Below are 6631 nucleotides of genomic sequence, written 5' to 3' on the forward strand. Positions count from 1 at the left end.
AGCAGATCTTGCCCTCTTGGGGGATGTTAGTAAGTGACTTGGGGGAAATGAGAAGAAGGGGAGGTTAGTGAATTCCAGCTTGAGTACCTCCTTTGAACGCAAAACTGCCTGATAACTCTGATAAAAATGGAATACAGCAATGGCATTTGGACCAGGATACTTTCATGGCATCTTCATTGGCCTGTTCTGGAAATATGGAACACTGCAGCCTGCAAAGTATGACATATTTGGCATGTAAAAATGTCAATCATGAAAAATGAATACCTGCTGCAGCAGGAGGCTAACAGTGGTTCCACTTGGGGATGGCTTTTCCTTGTGAAAAGCCAAGAAAATCAGGTCAGACTACCTTGTATTCAATCGCTGTCGTATTCTGCAAAATTTGCTTGGCAGGTTGCCTTATTAATCCTACCTACCTACCCTAACCAATACTTTCTCTGCTATTAGTTGTAATGAAACAGCCAATGCAGCCACTTAAGCATTATAAATATGAATGGCCCCTGCTGCTTATGCTTGCTGTTACCTGAAATGGAGATCTTGCAATCTGATATGGCTTTATTAATCTTTGAGAAGATCAGGAAGCTGCTGACCTTCTTTGCTGAAACAAGAAACTGTACAAAAGGGTCTTGTAGCATATATACATTATTGCTAGACTGACTTGAAGAACTGTACAAAAGTTCAGGATAGCTATCATGCTTTGAAATTGGTGAATCATCAACAACTTGATTTTGAGCTTTGCAGCCTGCTAGCAGAGAAGAGCAGTGATTTACCTCATCACACAACTTGCCCTCAGATGGGTTGTGTAACACATGGAATGGAACCTGTAATTCTTTGAAAGCCTGCTCAGATGGCACCTGACAGATTTGTGCTGACTGTTCCTTTTCTTCTTCAAATATCCGAGATGGCTGAAAATCAACAGGCGGGGAATCCAGTTGGATTTTTTGGTCACATGTTGCTGCTTCTGAGTCTTCTGCAGTCTGACACTCACTGGCACTTTGGGGCTGCAAATCTAGTGTTAATGCATTAAGAGCGGGGCCTGGACTCTCCTCTAGCCGGTCAACATCAAAATACGGTGATACTCGATTATAAATGGCATGATGATTTCCCCTAATAAACTGAAAAGACTTGAAACAAAATGGTAAATTTCCTTCGCTGAACTCAACGCCCTCTGCGTTTTCCTCCTTTTCTTCACAGCTACACTGGGCTTGCTGATCATTGGGTTCAAGCAAATGAGCCTGAACTGTGCTTTTTGCCAAATAGGCTCTGATTCCTCTGCGAAGCTGATTTGGTCATCAGGTTCATAATCATCGTCATACTGATCATATTTGGGCAGACAGTTGAAAGAAGAGAAGCTATTATATTCATGTGTTATATTAGGCGATTGCTCCATCATGTATGGCTGCATGAATAAGTCATCTGTTTTGTAGTAGGTTTGTTCAGGAATACCATTACTTTCCCTTTGCAAAACAGATCTTATGTGGTGCTCTAAACCTTCAACTTCTATTGTGAATGTCTGCTTTAGTCCCTCTGCTTTCTTTAGCAAGGTATCCAGTTTACCCTCTTTTTCTGCTTTCAACTTCTCCTCCCTAACTTTCAGATTAACCTCTACATCTACCGCCATGTTATGCATCTGTTGCATAGTAGAGGGGCCCCTTTCTCTCAGATAGAATTCTATTTCTATATCAAATGCTGCTGGATAATGTAATAGGGCCAAATCAGGGGGAGGTCTTATATTCAATGGTATAGAATGGTAAACTTGATTGAATCGGTCAGAAAATTGCTGAACAGATTCAGATGGGATCCTTTTTAACTGTTGATATTCTTCTATGAGCATGAGAAAATTGACTTTGGTCATCCATCTATCAAGGAAGAGTTTGAATAGCTGCTGGAGATTTGAGATGCTTGCCTCAGGCAATGCTTTAAACCAAGTCCTAACTTCACTTTGCAAAGAAAGGGCAAACAGCCTAACACTAACATCCTCATCTTCTACCTCGAAAATGTTTAAATAATCTTCAAAAGCCTGGATATGCTTTTGGGCAGTAACTCCATTCTCTCCATCAAATTTTGGGAGATACATGGGATGATTTTTGGGCAAAGGATTAAGCACGGGAGGCAAAATGAGTGGCTTATATCTATCAGGAACCTTACGAGGCACGGGATTGTGTACAGGGGCTAAATGATTGGGTTCGGTATGAACAGGGATAGGATGATTGGATTTGACAGAAGTGTCCCCCTTGACCATGAGGTGAGCATCAGCAGCATTGAGAGGTTGTTGTTCTAATGTGCAAGGAGGGCTTTCTTCAACATTTTCTAAAGGAAAAGCATAAAAGTTAAATTTAAACAATATGTACAACAAAATTTTATGGAAGAGAAAGAACATGACCTCTTGGATCAAAATCCAGGTCAAAAGCCTGATCTGCTCATACATTTCTTTTGGGTTCCTTCCTCCAGTGGAGCCTTTATTATGAGGATGATGTGGAGTCGCCAGGTGGATATATTAACTTTGAGTGCCTGATCTCTGTCCACCATCAACGATCAGAACTAGATTTGAAGAATGGTTGTGAAGGTTTTGTTCCTCATAGCGGAGCTTTCCAACTTTCTTCGTGAAACTTTGTGAAACTATCTGAGAAAGTCCCCAGCGGAGTCGCCATTATGTTATCACTCAGGTTGTCCTTAAAGCTCCAGAAAAGGATACAGCCGAGGTAACCATAGACCAACTTTGGACTGCAAGTTCTAGCCTGCCTGCAGTCAGAGAGGGCTCTCTCTTTTAAATTTAGCTTTGTTTAATGGATGATTTTAGGCTAGGTATGATGCACAGGGGTTTTGTATTGTTTTTGGTGGGAAGGAAGACATTTCAAGTAGAGAGGCAAGACATAGTCTGATAAGTTTTCATACTTATTTCTTTATTAACTTTATAACTTCATTATCATACTTATTTCCTTGTTTTTCTTCACAACTCTAGAGACATTTGTTTCAATCACAAATTTTACTTTTAAATTCTCCATAATTGATCCGAACTTATGTAAGAATGCAACTTAATATAGAAATAAACATAAATAGGAAGATGCAACAGAAATAAATCTTCACTTCATTAATATCAAAGAACTGAAAGATGCTGACATACAAAATGGAAATAAACTAGCTCGGGTGATGGTAGCCTATCTCTGAGAAGAGATGTGGCGGCTACATGCCTCTTAATTGTGTTACAATGAGGCTCAAGGGACTTTTCATTACTGAACAAAAAGAAGAAAACCTAAACAACCAAAACCCTAACCCCAGGAAATGGAACACCAAGAGTTTGTGGGCCCCATTGGGGTTAGTTGGACAACCAACTTCTCAGGTTCATAACTTGGTCATGTGATCTCCATTTGGTGCATATTATACCTTGCTAGAAAGAGCTCTCTGAGTACTACAACATTTGCGGTAGGAACTTTATTATAAATACTAGTTTTCTAAGGACCTTAAAAAAATGTTGTTTAGGGTGTAAAAATAGCTTTGGAAGTTCAGGACCCAAAAACCTGCTTAAAATAGTAAATTGTGCTATAATCAAGGAAACTGATGAAACCAACTAGAGGTCTAGTTGGAATAGGAGGGTCGCCATCAATATGCACCTATATCGATCCTCCCCCCTTAGGAATAAATGGTCCCCATTACATGAAAAACCTCCATGATGTGAGGAAATTTCTATTGAACCTGGTCCATGGTGAGCGACTTGCCTTAGTGAAGGAGTTGGCTTGCTTTAACAACTCGATATTGTTAGATCCTCTGATAGTGAGTGTTCTTGATCTATGTATCCATGATCCTATAAATTATGGCTTCTTTGATATAGCTTGGGTTGAACTTTGTTGGTGTCAACTGCTCAACAATGTTTGATGTGTCTAGTAATGGGAGAAAGTATGGTCGTAGTTGGTCCACATTGAATACTGGGTGCATGCCAAGGAATGGTGGAATGTTGAGCTCGAAATAATTGTCTCCTACAACCTTAGTGATGGTGTAAGGACCATATTGGCATGGGTGGAGCTTGCATTGGGCCCAAATGAGGAACTCCTTCTACAAATGTAACAAAACTTTGTCAACCACCTGGAACTTGTGTGGCAATCGATGGTGATCATGACATTGTTTGTACTTGGCATTTTCTCTATCCAATATGTCATGGAAATGTTAGTAGATGTTCTGAATTCATTCAATGAATCTAGTAACTTTGTCAGCTTCAGACTGGACATGAGACGAATCTGTTTAAGTAGCTGCAAGTGGCATTGAAACATCAATGGGACATAGTGGTTGGAATCCCAACCCCACCTGAAAGGGGTTGTGGGAAATTGAGCTATGGAGTGATTTGTTGTAATTGTGTTAGACATAGGGGAGGATTTCATCCAATGTGTGTGGATGCTTAAAGTTGTACGTGTGCAAATGTGCACGATCATCTTATTGACGACCTCTGTTTGGCCATCAATTTGGGGGTGGAAGGTCATGGACTTAGTGAGCTTGGTATCCAACAATGACCATAGGCAGGCTTGACTAGAATGTACTGAGTAACCTGTTGTCTTGATCTAAGATAATGGACTGTGGTATCCCAAAGTTTACCCATACTCATTCAAAGAAGAGTTTGGCAGTGGCTTATGTTGTGATACATTTCTTGTAAGTCGCTAGAATGGCCATCTTAGAGAATTTGTTGACAACCACAAAACACAGTCATTGCCATGCTTGGTAGAAGGAAGGCTCGACATGTAATCCACAAATATGGATTCCCAAGGCCAACTAGGAGTAGGCATAGGAGTATACAGGCCTTGCTTCTTGATTGTAGGTTTGGAAATGGTGTAGGAAGTGTAGAATTTGATGTGCTTCCCAACATTTTTTCGAACGTTCGGAAAACACAAATAATTCTTCAGCACTGCCACTATTTTCTCTACCCCAACATGTCTAGCGACCCAACTGTAGTGCATCTTCCAAATCATCTTGGCACGCTCGCTTGAAGGAACACAGAGGTTTCCCAGGTGGCATAACAGTGTACCCTAGAGGTGAAATTCTAGAACTTTCTTGCCTTCACGAAGAATCCGGTATGTGGTGTCAAATTATGGATCACTCTTGTAAAGATGTGGCAATCTCGAAGTATTGTGTCCACAAGAGTCGAGCACAATGGTCAACACCATAACCAGAGGTTGGCCGAGGTAGTCTACAACATTATTAGTTCTTCCCTTCTTGTACATGATGTTTAAATGGAACTGTTGCATATTTGTGGAACATTTCTAATTCGCAGATAAAATTTTTACTCAAAAATGAAAGTTCCTAGAATATTTCGAAATTGGTGTCAATTTGTAGTGTTCATCCTTCTGAATCCAAAGCCACTTGAATCATTGAAAACTAATATTGTATGCTCAAGTTTTGATGTTCTAATCGTTTGGCTCAACAATTAAAAAAAAATTCAGTATGTTGATTGGACTGCTGACTGGTTGTATGACTGGGTGAAGGACCAATGTGGGCTCAACAAGTGTCTCTCTTTTATTTTTCCACTTGGTCACATTTGATTGGGTGATGTAAATTTTGGAGGTCCAATTAGAGGCTACCATGTGGTCCAACTAGAGGCTGGCACATGGCACCTCGGGGTTGGATAAAATTTTATGATTTGACATCCAAGCCTTGGCAGGATCAAACCCAAAACCTTCCATAAACCACCACCAAAATCTACCACAACACCATCTGCATGAGTCTTAATAAACTATGGCTCTGATTTATTGTTAAATAGTTAAGGTTTGTGCTATAGGGGAGAGGGGTCAGGCGTTAGACCTGGCCCCTGGTCTTCAACACCTCCACATCACTGTTGATGAATTGAGGGTAGGGCTCGAGGACTAGCACCTTAACCTTGGTCACATATCCATCCACTGGACCATGCATAGAGTGTTTAGGGTGTTGGTGGAGAGGACAGGCTATAAGCCCTAACCCCAAGTCATATGGTTAAACAGGTGACCTCAGGCGGTTTTTAAAGGGTGGAGCGTTGGACCCTAGCCTAAGTCTCATGGCGCCACATATAACTAGAGGTGGAGGACCCAGGGCTTCAACGATGGGGGCAAGGTGTTAGCGCAACCCTCAATGCTATGGAGTGAATTTTACTGCAACCAAAGGAATTAAGTGCAGAGATGTAGGGGTGAGTGCTTAGCCCTGACCCACGACCACATCACTCACATGTGACCAAAAACCCAAAGCAAAATTTTCCATGGCTGGCCGGGGCAGACCATGGCCAGCCGGGACGGACCATGGCCGGCCGGGGCGAACCATTGGCCCAACACTCGGCCTTATGTGATCGTAATTGGATCCATAAAGAACTGTCAAAGAACCATGACTGTATTAGGTCAGGACAAATCTCTAAAGAATTCAAATAACGATCAAAAACACCCTGAACCAGTGGCAATTGTAGCCAGCGTGGAATGACAAGGACCTCGGTCAAAGCAAACTGACCAAGGCCCATGGAGACTACGCAGGAGGTCAAAGTAGATCCTGGGAGCCTTGGATTGAGAAATGGAGGTGATTTTTTATGCATGATTAGCGGCATCACTGGGCGAACAGGGCCGTAATGGAGGAAGCCTGAGCACTTGGACACATGGGGGAACTGAAGAACCGCGAACGAAAGGTGAAAAGC

Source organism: Pinus tabuliformis, chromosome J, assembly GCF_031772625.1.
Source record: "Pinus tabuliformis cultivar Carrire ecotype Pingquan chromosome J, CPIR1, whole genome shotgun sequence".
Lineage (NCBI taxonomy): Eukaryota > Viridiplantae > Streptophyta > Pinopsida > Pinales > Pinaceae > Pinus > Pinus tabuliformis.